This window comes from Rhinolophus sinicus, linkage group LG03 (genome assembly GCF_036562045.2).
Source record: "Rhinolophus sinicus isolate RSC01 linkage group LG03, ASM3656204v1, whole genome shotgun sequence".
NCBI lineage: Eukaryota > Metazoa > Chordata > Mammalia > Chiroptera > Rhinolophidae > Rhinolophus > Rhinolophus sinicus.
Window position 1 is genome coordinate 173,101,929 of NC_133753.1, and position 24,230 is coordinate 173,126,158.

The 24,230-nt window shown below is 38.9% G+C and overlaps 1 long non-coding RNA gene and 1 pseudogene across 1 annotated transcript in view; one reads left to right on the plus strand and one right to left on the minus strand.

Moving 5' to 3' along the window:
- Positions 1–24,230, plus strand: part of LOC141570434 (uncharacterized) — a 476,097-nt gene that overhangs the window by 183,122 nt on the left and 268,745 nt on the right. The window lies entirely within an intron of this gene.
- LOC109450174 (thyroid hormone receptor-associated protein 3) lies at positions 662–3,700 on the minus strand (annotated as a pseudogene).

Genomic DNA, 24,230 nt, shown 5'->3' on the forward strand with positions numbered 1-24,230 from the left:
CAACACCATGTGATAAGGCTGTGCAGAAAAGGGGAACACAAGGTGCTCAGAAAGGCCTTGGACTCCTCCTCGACATACAAAACTGATTTGTACAAAGATCCAAGCAGTTTGGTCCCAAACTGAGGTGAACACTTCAATGTTTATTCACATGCTTTGTTTTCGCTTTTAAGAATCAAAGTTGCCCAAATTAAATCTTTCTGCTAATATTACTACATATGCCTAAAAAGGGGGGCAGGAGCTTTTAAAACCAGGATAAGGGAGAAGAAATTGAAAATCATCAAATTAGTCTTTGCTCCAAATGAAATTAAGAACAAAACTGTTGGTTTCTAATAGGGAACAAACCAAAATCCAAGCACCGCTCTCCCCTCCCAGCCCCAGCCCCCACCCCACACACCAACAACAAATGAGAAGCACAGCTAAAGCCCCATGTGCTGTGTTCTGCTCAAGAGTTGGGCTTGACCCCAGGCTCCACACCAGCCACCTCTGTCTAGTGGGACGCAGCGCCAGGGATGCTTTCAGCTGTAGTAGGATTCTGCATGGCTGGTAGGGGGTATGGGTGGGATTTTTCAGAATCTTCTTGGGGCTCCTCTGTTTAGCTCTTCGCCAGCCATCTTCCCAGTGCCTCGTTCCCCTGCGGTGGGGCTCCCATCAAGAGTGGCCCCTATTCAATGGTGGGCTGTAAATTGCCCTTCTCTTCTCGGTTCTCTGTCCCACTGTCGTCATCTTCAATCTCTCCTTCTTCCCCACTGAACTTGTCGTGGGCTGACTTGGGACTGGTGCTGGATTTCCGGAACATGAATTGGCCCCAACCCCGGGGAAAGGCTCCTCAGCCCTGGCCCTGGCTCACCCACTTCTCACTGCCTTCACCTTCATGGTCATCATGCAGGTAATACTTCTTGCTTTGGGGAATGTACTCAGGGTCCCACTCCTCCTCCCGGTTTCTTTTTTGAAAATCATTGCTGCCGTTGTTGTTGTTGCCAGAGTAGATGCCTCTGCCCCAGCCTCTTCCTCTGGCTCGAATTGAAAGGTCCCTCGAGCTCTGCCTCCTCTTTCACTTGGACCCACAAGTCTTTGGTCCCCAGTCTTGATTTGTCAAAGCCCGTGGTGCTCTCCTCTCTGTCCTCTGCCTCTTCAGTGTACTCCTCCGCTTTGTAGCAGTGGGACGACGGGGAGGAACAGGACGATGACCTGGACCCGTCTCGTGCTCGCCGGTGCTTCTTCTGCTTCTTTGATCCTATATGGGTTTTCTTGGTTTTCTCAGCTGATCTTTCCCTCGAGTGGCTTGAGTCTCAGGAATCCACTGATTCTCTTGATTTACCTCGTTTAAGATCTCTCTCCTTATGTGTTTTACGACGTTCAATATCAAGGCGGAGATCAACAGGATCATCTTTGTATTTTCCCTCAGTCTTGTAGCCAGTATCCCGGGGACTTTTCATTTCATCATGAGCCAAACCATGTTTTCTGAATGTAATAGGGAAAATGTCTATCCTCCTGTGTATCTCTGGGCTTTTCTTGTTTTTAGCTGCGCCCTGCTCACTTCCTCTCTTTAGGTATTTAGTAAAGCGTTCATGCAATGTCATTCCTGAGGACCCAAAGTGATGCTCTTTGGCGTGGTGGACAGTGGTCACTATGTGCTGGGCAAACAGCTCGGAGGGGCTCCGCTGAGACTGAGCTGACTGTATGTATTGGAAAATGGAATGAAATTCCTGTTCCTTTTTGTTGCCATGCACCAGATCTCGATAAAGCTTGCGTTCCTGAGCCAATAAGCCACTGGGTCTTGCAAGGTCCTCATCAAAAGAGTCCATCCGGACATTGACCTGGGCCTCGCGAGTTATGGAAAAGGAAGACTTCCCCGTGGAAAAGTCTCCTTTGGCTCCTAGCGTCTCTCGGCTCTCAAAGGTCTTTCTTGGGGGAGGTGATGAGCTTTTCTCCTGGACTGCTTTGTAGGCGGTCACTCGGAAATTCTTTTCAGGCACGAACCCCCTGTGCCCACTTTCGGTTCTCGTGAGCCCTCCCCAATCCTCCTTTTTGGATCTCTCTGAGAAAGACTCCTCCTCCAACTCCTCTGTTTTCCTTTGCTTTTCCTTCCCTGGAGGAGCATACACCAGGCCCTCCCATTTGCCTGACTTCTCCTCCTCCTGGTTTTTCTTTGCACCTGCTATGACTTTCGACATAAGTTTGGGTTCATCGTGAAACTCAGATTCTTTCCTCCCCTTAACTTTGTCCTTATCTTGGTCATCCATCTCCTCCTTGTGGAGGTCAGCCATCTTCTTCTCAAAGTCATCTCAGAGCTTACACCTTTTGGGAGACTGGCTACCCCGAAAAGGCTTCTCAGAATCAGTTTTGGGAGCAAACAGATCAGATTTCATTTTTGAATCACTCAAGCCCATATCAGAGCAGCTCCCTTTCTCTTTCATTTTCTCTTTATCAGTAATTGTTTGTTTCTGTTCCTTATCTTTTCCATTCTCTGTCTTCTGCTCATCTAGATACCTCTTTGTATAGGTTGCTCCTCCTGGAGCAGCAGCCTTCTCCTCCTGACAGGAGCCATATGTGGAACCAGTGGCCTGGAGGCTTACCCACAGGGCTCAATTGGGATGGACTCAAGGACCCAGAGCCATGGTCAAGCTGACCTTGGTGTGTCCCAGTCTGGTACCCAGAACCACTCTGCAGAGTAGAGCCCATCTGAGATGTGCTGGAAAGTGGAGGGCTAGGCTTTGGCACAGGACTAGGACGGGGGACTGCTGTCTCACCACCACAGACTGGAGGGGGCTTTTCAGAGCAGGGCTTCGCTGCCGGGGACTCAGCTCAGAGACTGCCGAGGCCCGGGATGCACTACCAGCACTGTAGGTGCTGCCATCTGCCCACGGCTTCGAGCTCTCAGATGCTTTTGTATCTTCAGAGGTGCCTCCAGAGAACGTCTGCTCCTTGGCCTCGTCTCCCTGGTTATCCCCAGCAGCATGAGATGGCCGGCTATCCTTGGAAGAGGACTTTTTCTCCTTTGCAGACTTGTGCTTAGGTTCAACTCGGCTGTGGTTGGAGGAAGAACGAGAGGATGAGGAGCGCCTTGACCTGTCAGAGGAAGACTTATCGGAGTTTCTAGAATGGCTTCTGGACCGTGGCAAAGGGGACCTTCTCTTTGGGGACCGGAATCGGGAGTGGCCCCGACGAGGACTGTATGCTTGCTGGTAATTCTGCCAATTTGAGCGGTAGTTTCCATAACCTCCGCGGTTATACTGGCCCCACGGATAAAAGCCTCTGTTGCGCCCACGGAAATAATAGGGGCTTCTATAGCCTCTGTGGTGACCTCGGAAATCCTGATTCTGTATCAGAATCGAGAATTGGAGAATATGATCTGGAACGAGACCTAGAACTCAGCCTGCGCTTCCTTGAACGAGAGCTAGATCGACTTGGAGATCGAGACTTCGAAAATGACCGAGAGAGAACGAGATCGTGATGCAGATCTTGAGCGAGAAGAACAGACCCAGACGTGGAGTTGTTTGTTTTTGACATCTCTGCAGAGAGGGTCAGTCACTTTTCAATTACACCTTATGAGCGATTCGACTTGCTCCAGATGCCAAACAGACACTACCTCAAAGGAACACTGGCAGCGCCGCTGGCGTCTCCAGTTTACAGTCAGGATACAATTCTGGGCCCACGGCAGCGATCACAGCTGCAGCCTCGCGATGGCTCTGTACATGTTTTCATACGTTAAAAAGAACATTCCTTTTGCAACATCCATTTGAAGTGATTAGAAGATACTAAGCACACAATTTCATCTTAGAAAACTATTGCAGGAAATTATAATACTAAAATACTAAGTATAATACTAAAACACAGAAAAATTATAATGCTAAACAAAAACTCACTTCCTCGTGTACAAACTATTGATTACCTAAGACTAGACAATGTCTGTAGTTCGAGTTTTTGAGTTGCCATCTATTAACTGTATAGACACACACCTATATGTATGTATATAAATATTTTATGCATGTACATACATGTATTTTCAATACGTAATTTTTCTTGCGCAAAGTAAAAACAGCACTGTCTCTTTTTAGACTGATAGTAAGATTCAAGTGATTTCAAACTAGGGAAGGAAGCTAGGTATAATATATTGTTTCAATATTGAATATTTATCACTTTCTATTCCTTAAAAGTGGTTAATTGAAGGAGACACTTTAAACAAGAGAAAACTGCTTGAGGTTGTAGCCTAGTAATAGAGGAAAGACTGAGCGAATGTTTTGTAATGATTTGGACTTCACCATAAGACTCAGTGAGCCCCAGAGTAGCAGTTCATGTTTAATTCATATGGTAAAAGGCAAGTCATAGGTAGATGAAAAACTTTCTACTCTTCATGCATTGAAGCTTACTGAGATAAAAACAATACATTTTAAATAATGATAATACACTGCAATGGTTATTTTAGGTTCTAGTCTATTGAATAGAGAGATTCCTCTAAAATGAAGTAGGATTGGAGGACAGAAAATCAACTTCCAAAAGGGAGGGAAAAATGTTTCTTGGATGGTTGGGAGAGCTGTGATCCAGAAAAGACATATGGTCTAGTCAGTCTGGCGTTTCTCCAGTGTAAACCACATGCAGACATGGGAAAAGCTAGGGTAATTCTATGTGTTTATTATGGTCAATGTTACACTAAGGTGGCCAAGGCAGTGACCTGGACTTTGCCTTGTGAACATTAATGGTTCTCCCTCATAATTTTATGAAAGCCCAATGGACAGAAAAAAAGCACAGCTAAGCAATTAAACCTGAGAGTGCTGAAAATATTTCACTTGAGGAGCTATTGAGAGGTCTGGTCTGTGCCCATAGTAAGGCATTGAGTTTAACATAAGGACTGCTAAAATCCCATTGATTTTGTATTGCTAAATTCTGGTCCCAAAGCCAAAAGGTTATAAAAGTTCTGACAAGATGTTCATTTCTATTACTTTTTGCTTATGAGCAATGTGAGTGTGAAACTGTTTTCATCAGATATGATTCAGAGTTACTCTTTGTAATGTTCTAGGAGAGGTAGAGGTTTTTGTAATTATTTCCATGGAAAATTATTGTGTGGCGGTCTTCCTTGACCTTTTTCTATTTGACTCTATTCTATAAGCTTATTATAAAATTTACTTCGAAGCATTTTCTTAAAATTGCCAACTTTGCCAGTAATATCAATAAAAGTAAGTGAATAAGTAAGCTTTGGGGTCCATTATACTAAAGGATATTTACTGCACAATCATGGACAATTGATTAACTTTGATATCTCTGAACCTTAACCAATCCAGAAAATATAGCTAATAACACCTGCCTTGTACAAATATAATGAAGAAACAAAATAATGCACATAATATGCCTAACTCACAGTAGGTATTCAGTAAATAGTAGGCCTTATAGAAGTTTCATGTTGAAAGCCTTATTGGAGGCCCGTTATAAATTTTGTTCCACCTCAGATATCAAAGCTGACTCATTAAATTAATTTGTATAGTAATATGTGTGGCAGTTTTAATTTAGCTTTCATGCAAACCCAACTATCTTTTTGTGTTATCTGAGCATTCAACAGACCAGTTGTTCAAGACCTTGATAGATATTGCATCTGCTAAAAAAAAAAAAAAAAAAGTTATTTTTCTTTATAGAGATGATGTTGGCATCTTATCCTTAAAAAATAGGTGGGGTTGGGGATGGTACAAGTCTATAAAGCATAAGACTTAACAAGGTTGATTTCATTATCTGTATTTCACGTCCCATCTTCTGTCTCTCAAGGAATTTGATCGAATTACTCTTATCCTCTCCTGTGTTTTCTCTGTTTCCCCTATTACTGTTTCTTTCTCATTAGCTTGCACCTTTTCTACCTTACAAATAGACAAGCAAGCCTTGATATCTGCTCATATCTCTTCTATCATAAAATCAAACTAAATAATATACCTTCAATAATATACCTTGACATCTAATATACCTTGACCTCGACTGTCCCCTCAACACACACACACACACACACACACACACACACACACACACACACACACACACAGAGAGCTAGATTGAGGAGATTCCCTAGATGCAATGCACAGGCTGAAGTTCTCAAACTTTAGCAAGTACCAGAGTCCCCAGGAGGGCTTTAATCTTTGGTCCCAATCCAGAGTTTCTGATTTGCAATTTCTCAGGTATGTGATGCTGCTATTCAAGGAGACATCATGGCCTAATGCATGCTACGACATCACTAAAAATGAGAAAAATGATATTCAGCAGATCTCCTTTCAGGAAGAGCACTGTATGTATGTTGACTAGGACTTCTCTTGCATTTCCTTTTCTCTAATAGAAATTATAATTGGCAGTGTGCTGGCAATTTGACTGTACAAAAATACAATGGCCTGATTTGAAGCATTTGCTGATTTCCATCGTGTCAATACTCCCACCTTGGCTTATTTTGAACTACAAATGTATATCAGTGAATTAGAGCTTGGTAAGAAATCCACACATTTCTGTCTCTTAGAAGCAGGTTGGAGCCAGATCCAGCACACCACTGATTAATGTAAATGTAGACATTTCTTATTGACAGAGAAGCTGAGATAGACACAGGAGAAACTCAGGTAGTCTCACTTGGCTGTGGAATTTCCTTTCCTTAGCTACCATCTATTTTTATTTTCCTTCTCAATGCATTGATCATTGTTCTGGAAACCCCTAATATGACTTTCTGTCCAATGCAGAAGTTATGTATAGATTGTTACTTAGCAAGGGAAGGTGGGGGTCTAATATCCCATTATTTATGAAATTTCCCAATCCAGGGTCTAAAAAAAAGGGTTTGGTAGAAAATATTAGAGATGGGAAAGGGGGGGGGGGGGCAGATACTACTACACTGTGAATCTTTCAGGACCTTCTATTTCAATCCCGTATTTGTTTGAATATGTCGAAATTACATAACTAATGACACTCATTAACAGTCCTTTCAATTCATAAACTTCCCAGATGTATTTATGTATTTTTTTTCACCTAAAAGTTCTCTTCAAGTCTCCAAAGAGACAGGAAAATAAGGAAAACTATAGTCAGTGAGAATTGGCAGTGAGACCATTCTCTTTCTCAACTGTGCCCAGGGTTCAGGTTGGTCTCTTCAGTGGAGATGATGAGAGAAACAGAAGGCAGACCTGTGCTGAAGGATGGGGGGAGCATCATAAATGCTGTCAGGCCTCTTCCTGTCCCATCATTCTAACACAGGGGTGCTTTCCGATTATTTTATAAGATCGTAGCACTAAGCCCAAAGAGCACTGGAATCATGTCCCACTCCCAATTCCCGGTCCCTGTGCTAGCCCTAATTTTTTTCTTCAAGTGAAAAACAGACTCACTTATTATTATTTTTTTTAATGTTGTTTATCCAGGAGGGGGGTGGGGAGCACATGAGAACAATTCTGTATAGAAAATGTGCAATCATTTTAATTCAAAGAATGTACATTTTTGTTTCTCAGGTATTTTATACAAAATAGAAGATGGCAGTAAGTGTGTGCATATGAAATTCTGTTTGGAGATGCAGAGGCCTGGTACTGGTTTGGAATTTCCCCTTGATTCTACACTTGACAATGAGTTATCTTTATGAAAAGATTTGAAGGTAGTGGGTTGTTGGTATAAAGTTGAGAAACAGTTGCTTGGGGCTTACCAAGATCAGATGAAGGTCTGGGCAAGACTGACTCAGTCTTTAAAAAACAAATGTGGCCCTGTCCCAGTAATATTCTGATGAAGATAAGGCTACCTGTGACTAATACAGCTCTTATGCTCTGTAATTTCCTCTAGGTATAGTGTGTCAGCTCTTCCCCAGTGGTAATTTGCGGCAAAAATCTTAGCAAATGTGAACAAGATTTATGGGTTCATTATAGAACATGAGGAACTAGAGAGAAAAATATGCTTCAGTACCTCATTGCTTAAGAAGATGGAGTCCCAGGGGAAAAGTTTTATTGTGGAAAAGAGGAATAGGCAAGCTAGTCCCAGAAAACTCCGGAAAAAAATAACAAGTGGGAATTAACTTTAAAGAAGTGGTGATGAGATCATGTGTCCTGGTCAGAGTCCGCGGATTTTCCCAACTTTGTGTAGCCACCACTCGTCCTCCGTGTACATTGTCTTCAAATGGTTCAACATTTCCTAAGCCTCATTCCCTTTGTGTAGCTGTTTTTTGAAGACCTTTTTCTTTCTGGGGTGTGAACGACTATTAGAAAGGTAATATATAAGCCACTTTCAGGAAAATTCCCGCTTCAAAAAGACATCATTCAGAACTTCTGTGAAGAGAAATGACTACATCTATAATCATGGAATTCCCAAATCAATGGCAGACAGATAGGGACGGTCTTTGGGTCAAGATTTTTAGAAAACTCCTCAATTTGTGCCACGTACTTCTGAGGCTGGCCTTGATTTGGACTTAGAAACATGGATATAAATGCTCTAATTAAATCCAGTTTCATGAAAAGAAAGCCTCAAAAAAATCCAACTAAAAATTCACCTTTATTTTCCTTTGTACATTTTCATTTAGTATTTAACCTAAATTTTACTACATGGACTTCAAAGTTATTTCCTCTGAACAATGTACATGTATTTTAAAATGCATCTCTTCTTTTCTTCCCCTTACAAAGTGCAAATGATGAAATGATTATGTCATTTTAATTCCTTTCCCAGGTGCCACCCTGTGGGTCTTTTGCTCTTTATTCTCACCTCTCCTGTCCTTGTCTCTTATGAAATTTCATAGCTAACGCCATTTCCCTGTTTCTAGAACAGTAATAATTACGGCTAACCATCTCTATTTTTAAAAAAATCTCTTTACAGTGCTGGCAGCAAGGCAGAAAGAATAGATGAGTCACAGCGTGATTAGGAGAACTTTTCTTTGGACATCTCACCAACTTTGTTGGTTTTCCTGATTGGCCACGCCGATTGTGCTCTGGTTCCCCAAATGATATTTTATGTGAATTTAGCTCTCCTTCTACTAATTTTCAGGCATCCTGGCCTTTTCCTTCCTTACTCTACTTCTGTCTTTGAAAGTTAAACTCTTGAGCTTTTCCCCTGAGAGGTAGCTACTTCTTAAGACAAGTTCTTCAGGAAAAAACACTTAATAACAACCTCCGACATCAGTGAGACCAGAAAGCCTGAGAGCAAGTTCTCAGTGATCTTCTGGCTCTATCTTTTTTTTTTTTAACCTGAATAAAAAGGCACACTCAAAAATTATCTAAATGCTTGTACTATATGCCTTTTTTGTAGGCATATACAAAATAGATCCCTATTTTGTAGGTATCTTTGAGTATAAAATCATTTCAGCTTTTAAGAGGCATAGACTATGGTTAAGCCACCCAGATCATTCTTCCGATCCTAATAAAATATATCTTTTCCAGCCTAGTGTTGTTCTAGTAACAGGATATTATAAAACCTGACAGAGTATTTTTAGCCCTGCCAGGCCCCTACCCCAGTCAGATCTTCTTTCACTTTATTATGTCACCTAACTGAATCACCCTTATCTCCATGAAACCATGGTACCATCTTGAGGAATGCTTGCTTCCTTTATCTTTTGCTCATCGCGTTCAGTCTGTTGCCAAGTCTAGCTAAGTATCTCTCCACATGGGTACCTTTTCCTTGCATCTGTGCTCTCATTTACAGTCCCACTGTTATTGTCATCATTTAGACTCATCTTCTCTTGCCAGAAATATTGTGAACTCAACTCTCTACTCCCTTCCATCTCTCCTCCCTTCAAAATATCTTTTATCGTACTGCCGTCACAGTAATTGTCCAAACTATGAGCATGTAATTCTCCCATTATGTGCATTGCATTAATAATAATAATAATAATAATAATAATAATAATAATAATAACTTCTTAGCTTGATAATTAAAGCACAGTTTAGCCAGAGCTTAACTTTCTGATCTCTCCTATTACTATGAACTCATGGCTTTTCCTAGAACATGCCTTGGTGATGGTGCTCTTGTAATGAGCCTTTTCCATGACCTCTTGACAGTTTCCTCCAATCCTGTATTAGATCACATTTCATTTCAGATGCCTCTATGGTCACCACCTGCACCACCGGCACCCCTGTCACTCTCTAAAATATCCTTTGGAGCGATTATACAGTATTGGTTCAGACAGACCTAAATTCAAACCCTTACTTTGCCTATTACTAATTTCATGGCTTTGAATAGATTGCATATCTTCTCTGAGCCTTTTTAAAAAATCTGTAAAATGGAGATAACATTTTCTTCTAATGTGAAGATTAAATGAAATCATCTGCATGTAATTCATACACGGGCCTGTCATTATTAAAGATTTGTGCACATATTACTCTTTTAAAATAATTCTTCTTTGGTATTAACTCTGGCTTGCATTTCAGCCATTTGAGATCCTGATCTATCTTCTATTTAATTATGCACACATTGACAGCGTTACTTATTTTTGGATCCATCAAAATGACAACAAAATACCTAAATCAGGAGAATATGCAGAATGCTGAAACTGATCCTTTTAGGATAAATTAGGTCTTTAAATGAATTTAACATCTGTGAACAAGTGGCAAACGTGGCCTGTCCCTCAGTATCTCCTAGGGCCACCAGGTTTCTGTTATCCACTGTTCAAAGTGGGTACCTGAACTGATGCTCTCTATGAGCTTATTTAATCAAATACATAAGGAGGGCCGAAGAACACAAAATTATGGGACAAAATTAGAGAACTGGATGAAATGAGAAATGAGAATAGAGTTGCACTGTTGTACCTGCTCATTGGCTTAAATATATACATTTCAGGTTGAGTGCTAATAGGGAACGTAATGTATTTTATTGAGAATGGAAGTTCAAATTGAATTAACCATATTTCTAAGTGAAAACAAAATTATTTACATGATAGACACAGTATAAGTGTGTAGTCATCAGAGTTCTCTGCTACTATTAGAACTTGGGGAGAGAGAGGGAAGGGGAGCGAGGGGCAGACTACTTTAGGAGACCAGAAATAAGTAAATATCATGATACCAATGTGCTCTGGAATGCATTGAGTGGGCAGTGAATATTCATCCAAAACATATGTTTCATATACTTTGAAATTGGAAATTTTGATATTTCATTACATAGAAAAGAACTCTCTACAGAGTTATCTCCAGGCTTTAGAAAGAAAGAACAGAGCCCTTTCCACAAATTTTCTTCACTTGTCAAAATACTGAATATTTGGGGTTATTTTGTTTTCTAAATATTATGTGAAAATTAAATCCTAGCATAAACTTTTACTATTAGGGAAGTCAAATCACTGTCATCTTTACATGAAAGAGGTTGAATAGATGGCTTCATTCAAATCCTTGGCAGTAATAAAGAAATGTCTAAAAATCACATCCTAATGAGCTTTGGCTTTAGGAATAAGAAAGAAAAGACTGTTTTCATGTTGAAGGAGGATAGGGTGCACCCACAACAATTATTTATTAGTTATTTGTAGAGGAAAGATCCCTAATCATATCAAAGTATGTAAGCAAATAAAGATCACATTGATTATGTGATTGATCTAAAAACAAGGAATTTCTTATAAAATAAATCCTAAAAGGTTATACATTATTGTAATTTGGCTTGATATAAGATTTGATTTTTCAGGGTTTCCAAATTTAATTTCCATTTGTGGATCTCAGATTTTTGTGTGTGTGTGTTTTTTTTTTTAAAGATTTTATTGGAGAAGGGGAACAGGACTTTATTGGGGAACAGTGTGTACTTCCAGGACATTTTTCCAAGTCAAGTTGTTGTCCTTTCAGTCTTAGTTGTGGAGGGTGCAGCTCAGCTCCAGGTCCAGTTGCTGTTGTTAGTTGCAGGGGGTGCAGCCCACCATCCCTTGTGGGAGTCGAACCGGCAACCTTGTGGTGGATAGGACACGCTCCAACCAATTGAGCCATCCGTGAGCTCAGCAGCCTCTCGGCTCAAGGTGCCATGTTCAATTGTAGTTGCAGGGGTGGCGCCCACCATCCCTTGTGGAGTTGAACCAGCAACTTTGTGGTTGAGAGCCCACTGGCCCATGTGGGAATCGAACCGGCAGCCTTCAGAGTTAGGAGCACAGAGCTCCAACCACCTGAGCCACCGGGCCGGCCCTCAGATATTTTTTTTAAGTGTGCCTAACATTTGGACAACTGAAGACAGGTGAGCAAACACTATATTTAGAATAGCTCTTCTAGCATGTCTCATTTCTTGTGAGGAGGGATCCTGAGTGAAGAGAAATACATGTGCTGAGAAGTGGTGAAAGTGCATCTGGGAGATGTTGTTTCTGTATCTCTTTTCAGTAGTCATGAAATAATCACATTTCTTTGCTTTTAATCTCTTTGTCATTAACTGTATAGCTCTCTTTTTATTATTTCCTGAAATTATGCCCATTTTTTCCATTTATGAACTGAATTTCTTTTTGATTCCTGTGAATTTTTTTTAATTAAAATTTATTTGGGTGACAGTGGTTAGTAAAATCACATAGGTTTCAGGTGTATAATTCTGTAATACATCATGTATATATCACATTGTGTGTTCACCACCCAGAGACAGTTCTCCTTCCATCACCATATATTTGAACCCATTTACCCTCATCTACCATCTCCCTCCCCCCTTGCCCTCTGGTAACCACTAAATTATTGTCTATGACTATGAGTTTGTGTTTCTTTATTTGTTTGTCTTGTTCCTTTGTTGCTTTTAGTTTTATATACCACATATCAGTGAGGTCATATGGTTCTCGACCTCTTCTGTGTGACTTATTTCGCTTAGCATAATAACCTCAAGATCCATCCATAATGCTGCAAATAGCACTACTTCATCTTTTCTTGTGGCGTAGCAGTATTCCATTGTCTATATGTACCACATCTTCTGTATCCAATCATCTATCAAAGGACTCTTTGGTTGTTTCCGTGTCTTGGCCACCATAAATAAATCTGCAATGAACATCAGAGCACATACATCTTTATCAATAAATGTTTTCAGATTTTTTGGGTATATACCCAGGATTCAAATGTTTTTATCCATCTTGTGTTTTATTTCTCTTTGGACTTTTCTTATTACATCTTATTCTATTCTGAGGTCCTATCCCTAAGTAACTTCAGATATGGCTCAATGTAGAATGCAGGAAAGAATCATGTTCTTAGAGATGCCACATAGATCTCCTGGCTTTAGTCTTTTCTCATCTTTAAATGGGACTACTGTAACTCCTTTCTGTCCGTCTCTGTAAAGATACAATGAAAGCTACAGGTATGAACATGTGTTGAAAAGTTAAAGACACAATACGAACATTAAGACATTTTTCTTCAGATATACGCAATTTAGTATTCACAATTTGAACATTCTTCCTTCTCTTACAAAAATATTTTTATCACTAAACATTTCCCTCATTTCCTGATTGGCAGAAAAATGGGCATCTTTGGCCAATCTAAATATTCTATGTTTATTTTCATGTTGAATGTGAATAACAAGAAAAGAACACATTCTATGCAAATTTAAAAAAAAATCTGAACTACTTTATAATAATTACATTAAGTTGCCAGGAGGCCAAAATGAAATTTTGCTTCAGACACACACACACACACACACACACACACACACACACACACACCTTCCTACCCATTTCAACACGAGAATACAAATCTTGATTCAAATTAGGTGTGGGGTGATAGGGAGAACTAGAGGAATCTAGACCTGGGCCTTTGATGTGTGTTACGCTTGACTACTGGTAACATATAGTGGGATATTTCTTCAGCGTCCATATGGTGTTCTCAGTCTCAGCATGATAAACATTTCATATCAGATAATTCTTTGTTCTCAGGGGTCTGTGCTGTGCATTATGGGATAGATATTTGTCAGCATTCCTGGACTCTATGCACTATTTGCCAGTGGCATTTCCTGTCACCCCCATGGAAACTATCAAAGATGTTTCTAGACAGTATCAGATGCCCTGTGGAGGGCAAAATCCCCTAGGTTTGAGGACCTCTTCTTTAGGATAACTTCACTGCAGTGAAAAATTTTGCATACCTTTTGCTTCCCCATTGTGTCTGTTATTGATAAACAGGATACAAAACAGTTCAGCTGATTACTAATTAATCATTAGAGATAATCGATGATGTGCTTTTGGGAAGAATATAATATTAAAGCCCCAGCATATCATTTGTACTAATGTCTCCTGTATTCAGATGAGCCTTATGAAAACATGTTTACATTATGACAAAAATTTGCACTACCAAACTGATCCCTGTTCTGACTTCTGAGTGAACTCAAACATGAACAAAGGTAAAGGGGTTTGATAGTCAGACATCTAGTCAGGATTTTCTCCTTTAATGTTCTGATTAAAATACGGTCCTCCTTTTTGAAGCGTTTCCTTGAGTCTTTGGGATTTTATTGTACTTTCTCCTACCATCATTACCATCTGGGCCTTCGGCATAAATTACATGTTGCCTTATATTGTTCTCCGACAGTACAATAAATGTTAGAGTTGGCTTCCTAGTGAGATTACAAGGTCTCTGGGGAACATACTTCTCTTTTATCTCTTGTGACATCAAATATAGTGTCACAGTCATTAAAACATAGCTGAGTCTTTGGAGAAAAACAGATGTGGACTCTACCCAGGGTTCTGTCACCCAAGGGCTAAGTAAACTTGCACAACGACTCAATCTCTCCATGTAGAGTAACCACTACCTGCCACATGTTTGAATTATACAACTCACTTTCGTGCACTCAAAGCAAACCTCAGATTAGAATTTAGCTTCTTATCTAATTTTCCATTCTGCTTAGAGAAAACAAATACACTGGTCATGCTAACCTGGTTGTCTGGACCCATGATTGCTATAATACTTACTTAAGTGAATTAATACTTAAGCACCCTAATTTTGTACATCCATGTTTGTGAGCCGGGTTCATCTAAGACAGTGTTTAACAGATGAACCTCTCCCATTATACTGACAATATCAGATTTTTGAACTGAAAAGCTTAAGGACTTTGGAATGTGGGAAATGAGAGAGCAAATATCACATTTCGAGGCTACTTAGAGGCCCTTCCTGGAAACCACCAACCTCTCTTCAGGGCCTCTTCAAATTTCAAGCTTGTTGGGAGAACTTATCTTAAAAGATCACAAAAATGAATAGAATAGGGGATCTCCCCTGTAGGAGTTTACCTTCAAATAGTTTTTTTTCCCCTTTCATTTTGTTCTTTCTTTTTTAATTAAAGTTTATTGGGGTGACAATTGTTAGTAAAATTACATAGATTTCAGGTGTACAATTTTGTAATACATCATATATAAATCACATTGTGTGTTCACCACCCAGAGTCAGTTCTTCTTCTATCACCATACATTTGATCCCCTTTACTCTCATCTACCACCCCCCAGCCCCCCTTATCCTCTGGTAACCACTAAACTATTGTCTGTATCTATGAGTTTTTGTTTCTCATTTGTTTGTCTTGTTCTTTTGTTTTTTTTCAGTTTATATACCACATATCAGTGAAATCATATGGTTCTCTGCTTTTTCTGTCTGACTTATTTCGCTTAGCGTTATAATCTCAAGATCCATCCATGTTGTCACAAATGGTCCTATTTCATCTTTTCTTACTGCCAAATAGTATTCCATTGTTTATATATACCACAATTTCTTTATCCATTCATCTATCGAAGGACATTTTGGTTGTTTCCGTGTCTTGGCCACCGTAAATAAAGTTGCAATGAACCATGGAGCACACTTATCTTTATGGATAAATGTTTTCAGATTTTTTGGGTAGATACCCAGGAGAGGGATTGCTGGGTCATACGGTAATTCTATTCGTAATTTTTTGAGAAACCTCCACACTGCCTTCCATAGTGGCTGCACCAATCTGCATTCCCACCAACAGTGTATGAGGGTTGCTTTTTCTCCACAGCCTCTCCAACATTTGTTACTATTTGTCTTGTTGATGATAGCCATTCTGACTGGGGTGAGGTGATATCTCATCGTGGTTTTTATTTGCATTTCTCTGATGATTCGTGATTTTGAGCATTTTTACACATGTCTATTTACCATTTGTATGTCCTCTTTGGAGAAATGTCTCTTCAGTTCCTCTGCCCATTTTTCAATTGGGTTGTTTTTTGTTATTGTTGTTGAGTTGTATGCGTTCCTTGTATGTTTTGGATAGCCCCGAAGGCACTGTTTGCAAAAATCTTCTCCCATTCAGTTGGTTGCCTCTTTATTTTGTTGATGGTTTCTTTTGCTGTGCAGAAGCTTTTAAGTTTCATATAGTCCCATTCGTTTATTTTCGCTTTTTCTTCCCTTGCCTTTGGAGTCAAATTCATAAAATGCTCTTTGAACCCAAGGTCCATAAGTTTAGTACCTATGTTTTCTTCTATGAAGTTTATTGTTTCAGGTCTTATGCTTACGTCTTTGATCCATTTTGAATTAATTTTGGTACATGGTGACAGATAGCTGTCTAGTTTCATTCTTTTGCACGTGGCTTTTCAGTTCTGCCAGCACCATTTATTGAAGAGGTTGTCTTTTCTCCATTGCATGTTTTTTGCTTCTTTGTCAAAAATTATCTGTCCATATTTATGTGATTTTATTTCTGGGTTCTCAATTCTATACCATTGGTCTATATACCTGTTTTTCTGCCAATACTATGCTGTTTTGATTATTGTTGCTCTGAAGAATCAACATAGTTAAAATGGTCGTATTACCCAAAGCAATATACAGATTTAATGCAATCCCCATCAAAATCCCAATGGCATTTTTTAAAGAAATAGAACAAAAAAATCATCAGATTTATATGGAACTTCCAAAGTCCCCGAATAGCCAACGTGGTACTAAGAAAAAAGAACAATGATGGAGGTATGACACTCCCTGACTTCAAATAGTTTTTATTGTTATGTGACTGATAACTTTAGTCTGCTTTTTAATACTCAAAAATAATTAAAGTGGTGCAATAAATGCTTGTAGATTTCAATAACTTAAAAGAATTAAAGTAACATTGTGTATATAAAATGACTTCATACAGCTTGGTTTCAAAGTTTTAGACGTCAGTGAACAAGTCAAAAAGTTTCTCTGTATGGCATTCTTAGCAGTATAGTCTATTTTATCTAGAGAGAAAGTTGGGACGATTTGTGAGCTGCAATAATGAAAATCTATTGCTTTATATTTCAAAATATATTTAACATTTAATAAAATTTGAAAATAATAACCCAAATAACTATCTGAATCTAGTGTATTAATAAAGATATCTATAAGAATGGACATTAGCAGAATTACATGTTGACAATGGAAGAAATCCTTTTTTAACTTTTTGTCTTTTTTGCTACTTTAATGAAAGTGTTACCTTATCTTGGAGCCACAATGTAGCCACACTTTGAGTTCAGTCAGTAACTTTTTCTGGTTTCTTGAATGCCATGTATGGGTAAAGGCGTTGTGATATCTCCAATAATAACACCGCATATTTTTATAATATGTAACAACACCAATGAAAACAATTTCTTGAGAACTTACTGTGTGTCAGATCCTACTCCAACTCTCATAAATCATCTCATCAAGTTTTCAGAACAACTATATATGGCAGATATTGCCTAACTTCTCAAATGAAGAAACTAAAGCATAAGAATGTTAATAAACCTGCACAATGACATACAGTAAGTGGTAGCACACTAAGAGAATTTTGCTATTCAAGTACATCTAGCCATCTTTCACCAACACTGACTCCTTAGACTTCTAAGTCACAGGCAATGTACCAATACAGAACTGCAGCTTGTAGGAGGTAATACAGCTTTAAAAATGACTTACTGGATATTTCTGACCTTTGCCTAAGCTTACTTTTATAATAAATTCCTTATTTTCTTTCCCTATCTAATTGATATCATCTTTACTTTAGAAGAAGACACCTGAAATGATGTGACCTAAGATGATTTCCAAGCTGGGGTTTCCAAGCTACATTCCCATGTTCTCCAGGGGCTCAATGGAAGTGGTTCATTGCCGGTGTGGTAAAGGGAGGTGAGGGGGGAAGTAGGGCATCAGGTCACTGCTGCCCATAATTCCATTAAACAGCTTCACTTCTCTTCATTTTCAGTAGTGAATGCCTTCTATTTATTTTATTTTATTGGGGGGAAAAGTTATCTGTTTTTTAAGAAAAAGTTTCAAAATCACTTACCTGGTTGACTTCTGTTTTTAACAGAGGAAACTGGGGCCTGGGGTATTTAAACAATTGGCCTTAACTCTCACATCTTGTTAGAGGGAAAACCCAGGTCTCCCAGCTTCCAGTCCAGCCTACTTTCCACCACCCCATATTGCTCATCTGCAGGAATGTAGTGTAGGTGTGTTATATTGAGACCACAAGGCCTGGCCTGTCACTCTGCCCACTCTGGAGTTGCTGGAAATTCACCTGACCTCTGTCTCTACAGCAGAGGCTCCTGGAATTTGTTCTGAGACACAACCTCTACTTTCAAGAATCTGATAGATGCTCTGATTCTTTGAAAGCCTCCTTAAATTCCAAGACTGTACCTACATGGTTAAGGTCAAGATTAGGTCAAATATTTTATGATAACACTTGAACTTGGAAGTACAACTAGGCCACCTGCTTAATCAAAAGGTGTTTTCCAAGGTCTACCATGCACCACAGTTGTTCTGAGCACTGAGGATACAGTAATAAACAAAGCAGAAAATAATCCCTGATGTCACTGAACTTACAGACAATAAGGGTCAAAGGGATAAATCAAGCAGAGAAAGGGGAATGGTAAATATTAGGAAAGTGTACTGCTATTTTCCATCAGGTGATTAGGACATAGAGAAGGCAATATTTAGGTCAAGACCTGAAGGAAGGGGTGGGAACAGCAGGTATAACAGCATTGAAGTAGTAGAGTGTTTAGTATGCTTGACGGACAACCAAGAAGCCCATGTGCATGGAGTGACGTGAGCAGAGTGAGTAAAGAAGAGAACAGCAGGATATGAGAGGCGAGGAGGTAAGGTTGAGAACCATGGTATCAGTTCCCAACTTTGTAAAGACTGACTTTTATCAGTTTGTTTATTAAGCAAAGTATTCACACTTGCTTATAATAAATTTATTTGTCTCTGGTGGGGGTGATGGAAAGCATAGCTCATCTTTTCTTTTGAGATATAGCTACATGTAAATTACTGATATTATGATAAAAATCTAGGACATTCTATAGTTTCTTGATTTCTATGCATATATAGCTAATTGTGCTTTATAAAATCTAAAGATGTTGTATAGGTGTGAAATTAATAATAAAAAGAAACCTACCAGGTAGTTTTTTCAAACAATTCTTATTGTGTTACTGATAGTAATAAAATACCTAATTAAAATCTGTCATATTTTGTATTATAAGAGGCCTTCTCTTGTTATGATTCTTCTTTGTCTCTAAAATATTGGGCTCTTTTTCAGAATTCTGGGTCCTTGTCCACTATCCTTCTTAGCCTTCTTTATTGATATTTGTAATTTCCAACAGATTACCAAAAAATGCACACCCAACAGAGAACTAAATTCTCAATAGCACAGTAGTATATAATCCAGCACCAACATCACAGTTGCTTTTTTCTTTTACAATTCTCTTGATAGTCAAAAGAAAACTCTGTTATCAGGCAGGGCTCCTTGTGGCAAGGTTTGAAATCATCTCTTTCTGAGAGTAATTTGAATGCTCCAATAAAAGAAGAGTTATGAATCTTTGTTACAGTTCACTGTGGTCATCTTCACACAGGGTGTATGGACCACAGCAGCCTTTATCCTGGGCACTAGTGAAGGATAATAGACATTAGAGATGCTGAGGAAAAGGGGAAGTGAGAGCTGGCTGGAAGAAGAGGGAAGGAAGTGGTAAATAGTAGCTAGCTAAATCCTTTGCCCAGAAAATTGTAGCATGTCAAATATTCTGCTACAGCCTCATAAGAAGTTGTTCTTTACAAGATTTTATAGTTTGGGGAGGAGCATACAACTGGAGTTTGAACCGTCTATTCTCTAACATCATTGTAATAGCTAACACACGTTGTGATTTCAGTTAGAGAGAGGTCATCCTGCGAAAACAAAGATTTACGGAGAAAGGGAAGTTGTTCAGGGAATTTTCCAAAGATGTATGTGACTACCTGATTGGTAAAATGTTTCTCTCCAATAAGGAAATGGATATTTTTAAATTAAGAATGGTGGTTTTTAAGATTGCTATTATTAAGAGAGAACACTTTGTGTGTGTGTGTGTGTGTGTGTGTGTGTGTATGCAAGAACTTCTTGAGTTTAAATCGTTTCTTGATTTCACTATTGTTACAAGACCTTATGATTCATGCTTACAGATTAAAAAATCAACTAGTCCCAAAGGGTGACTCCTTCTATAAACAAGAGAAGGGTTTGTATGTCTCAAGTAGCCAGTTATGCTCAAAAGCCACCGTCTCATTTTGAGATGGTCTTGCTGAGTCTCCAAGAAAGCAGCAGAACTGGACTCGAATTCTATGTCCAATGACATCTGATTCCTAATTTAACTTGCATTCTGGGTAATTCTGTGACCTCAGCTCTTCTAACAGCCTGGTTTTGGACATTAATACGTCAGCCTGTATAGGTTCCTTCAAAGCATATCTAATAGTCTTCCAGTGATTGACGGAGTTTACCACTAGATTCTTGGGTGGATGACTAGATTTATGTTTATTTAGCTCATAACAAGAACAATAATTTAGACTGACTAAGTGTTAGATGCTTTCTATCCACAATTCCATTTAATAAAGGAGATTTACTAGTCTTATATAATGGAGAAGAATCTAAGGTTAAGATATCTCAGCACTTGTCCAAAGGCAAATGGATGGGCCAGGAGTTGTGGCCAGTTCTGTCTGATTTCAAAGCCTAAGCTAAGAATTATGGTACAAGACTACTATACACAGGGGAACTGTGTGTGTGTGTGTGTGTGTGTGTGTGTGTGTGTGTGTGTGTGTGTCCTAGGTTTGGGGTAACAAATTACAACAATCCTGGTAGCTTAAAACAACAGAATCTACTCTCTCACAGTTCTGGAGGCCAGAAGTCTGAAATCAAGGTGCTGTCAGGGCCGTACTCCTACAGATTCACTGGGGGAAAAACCTGTTCCTGTCTCTTCGAGTGTCTGCTGGATGCTCAGCGTTTCTTCACTGGTGTTTGTATCACTCCAATCTCACCTCTATCTTCCTATTGCCTCCTCTGTGTGCATTCAGGGCCCACTTGGAGAATCCAGGATAAATCCCTTATCTCAATATCCTTAAGTTAATCACATCTTTTGCAATATGAGGTAATATTCACTCTTTGTCACATAATATTCACAGGTTCAAGAGATTAGGAAGTGAATATATCTTTGAGAAGCCTTTTTTTTTTTTTTTTAAGTCTACCATAGTAACTCTTGGGATCAGATGTCCTACCTAGAGAATTTGAATAACTATATTTCTTTTCAAATTTCTGTGGAAGTAAAATTAACATAAAAGGCAAAAACCTGGATTGATTCTAGTGTGTTAACTAATGTGGAGGGAACAAAATAAATTGGGTTTCTTTACATTTTCACTGAATTCATTGTATTTTATCACTTATATAGCACATAATTGTATAAATACATCATTCATTCATTCTAAAATATCTATAGAGCACCAGCAGTGTTGATAATGCTTGGTCCTGGGACACAAAAATAAATAGGGTAAGGTTCCTTCCATTGATCAGCCAGTAAACTAGACAAGAAGATAGTCGTATCATCATTTCATTCAACTTTCAAGTACTGTTATGCTTCTGCAGCTAGGCTATGCTGCCCATCTTTTAATCCATACAGACCATCTTCTCATTTGGTATTGTTTATTCTCATTGTAGGGAGAAGAGAACCAAAAAAAAAAAAAAAAATTAGCTTCAGATCACACAAATAGAAGGAGGTAGAACTTGGATTTAAACTCCTGCAGTCTGATTTCAGAGTTCAAGCTGTCAAATACTGCATGTACTACATTGATTGTTTTATAGAATTACTCTATAATGGAGTTTTTAAGCATGAGCATTATCCTTTTGTAAATGTTGTCCAATTTTTTTCTAGGTATATTCAAACTTTTCTATGTGGCTTTGTCTTTTCTGGTGCTTGCCTCTTGGATTTAGGATCTGTGACAGTTCTGTTTTGATTGGGATTATATAGGTTTACCCTCCTCCAGGGACTAAGATTAACAAGAGCTCAGAGACCGAATTCTACCAGAACTTCCTGTCTGTATCTCCTTTAACTTAGATGTGAAAATTGATAATAGAAATGGTGAGAAATTGTCCCTTTGTAATAACCTACAGATTCACCAATGATAAGAAGACTCATGAGCATTTGGTAATAACACATGGATTTCCATTAGTTTGTTCTACAGATTTTCCAGGAACATATAAGAGTGCTTTACTTGGCATCTGAGGAACTGATTCTCCAGTTCTCATTTTCACAATTTTGCTCCATCGGCCTAAATACCAACTACATTTTCTTTCAATAACTAATAGCATGAGAGGTCTTTCCTTCTACAAATGCTTGTTATGAATAATAACATTCCTTATACCTCTTTCTATTCACCAAAAGACCTGACACAGTAATAGATATTCAGTAAACATTCAATAAATTCATGTCAAGTTTTATTGATTATTCATCTAATTGTTTCAGTGAGTATCAGATGACATAAGAACAGATGGTGGATTTGATGCACAGGAATTTACCAATATACCTCCAAATGGACCTGTAATGTCACTAAGAGTTGGATTGCAAGTAACAGCCAAGAAAATGGTTCAATGGTGTTAACAGCAAATTTTTACTATTCACTGTGGCTTTACTCAAGCCTGGGCCAAGATGCATTTTCAGAGGGACACACTTAGTGGTGGTCCTCCCTGTCCCTAATTTATTCCTGCTTCTATGACAACTTGCACAGTGGAAGCATCAGCTTGGACGATGCTATGGTAGTAACTTTTTGTTTTCTTAGCTGTTTCTGCCCAAAGTTGTCATATCCAGGGTAACAATATTTTATGGGTCTCCTAATAAAAATGTCAAAGAACTAACAGCTGTGCAGTGTGGCTAGTCATCAGGGAACACAGCCTGTTGCTTTTACCTCACTAAATACTTTATTTTAATTGCAATTAGAAATAGTAAATAACTCAGTTACTGCTCTCTTCTTCAAATTATGTTTTCAGATTTTCAATATCTGCTTCTCTCAAAGAGCTGTTAACTCCCTATTTGATGTGGTCTGAAAGGGAGGGCTGGAATTCTAATTTCCTGCATTTGTGAAAACACTTCTCTTTGGATCCAGATACAGAAGTGAAAGTGTGATCTGGTACCATTAATATATAGTACTATAATATAAATAATGCTTTCATAAGTGATACTACTAAATTCTCACTGAATGTTTTTCTACAACAATGTCTTCCTTCTTTCAAGAATAAAGTGGTTCTGAATATTGGAGCTTTTACTTTGGAAAATCCTATTCCCTATGTCTACAAGGAAACTTCCTCTCCAATCCTGTGAGGAACTGTACTGGGTAAAATTCTGATCTTCCTCTCCATCTTCATCTATCATTCAGGAATTGAAAGCTTTTCTTACCTTTTTATTGTCTCCAAGTTCCTTTCTACTTTTAATGTCTCTTCCTCTCACGCCTTACTTTCTCTCTCTCTCTCTCTCTCTCTCTCTCTCTCTCTCTCAAGCAAAGCACACTTGGATAGGGGCTAATTTGTCTGAACTCCTGTTTGTAAGGTTGATGGCATCTCAGACATCTGTGGCTGCAGCTGGGGAGTGAGTTTTATTTGGTGTGGGAGGTAGAGCCCCTACTATATTTTCCACTCCAGTTTTACAAGAAAGCACGGTTGATGTTACAGCTTGATTCCTCATTAAGAACCTTAGGGGGGTGGGGTGTCCTTGAGTAGTTGGAACCCATAGGGGATGGGGGTAAAAAATTAGGCTTCCCACACCTCCAGTCATTGGAAGCAATACACTTGGAAGTGGCTGTTTAGAGAATGGTTTGGAAGCTGTGTATTAATCTGCCCTCAAGGTAAAGGGTTTAAACTTGGTTTATAATTAAAAACTCAATCAATCAAAAGGATTTCCCTGAGTATATTATCCACACACTTGTTCTTGGATAAGCACTTTTTTTTTTTTAAATGATTAGATTCAGGCACTTAATAAAGAATAATGTTATGATCTCAAATACAGTTTGGGGGATTATACCAGCAGCCTCCTTGTACCCCATTGTACACCAATCATTCCCCACCTCCCTTGGAGCTCAGGGATAAGCAATTTTATTCCCAGTATAAAGTTTCACAGACTTGAAGAGAACTTTCCCCTTGGTTATTTT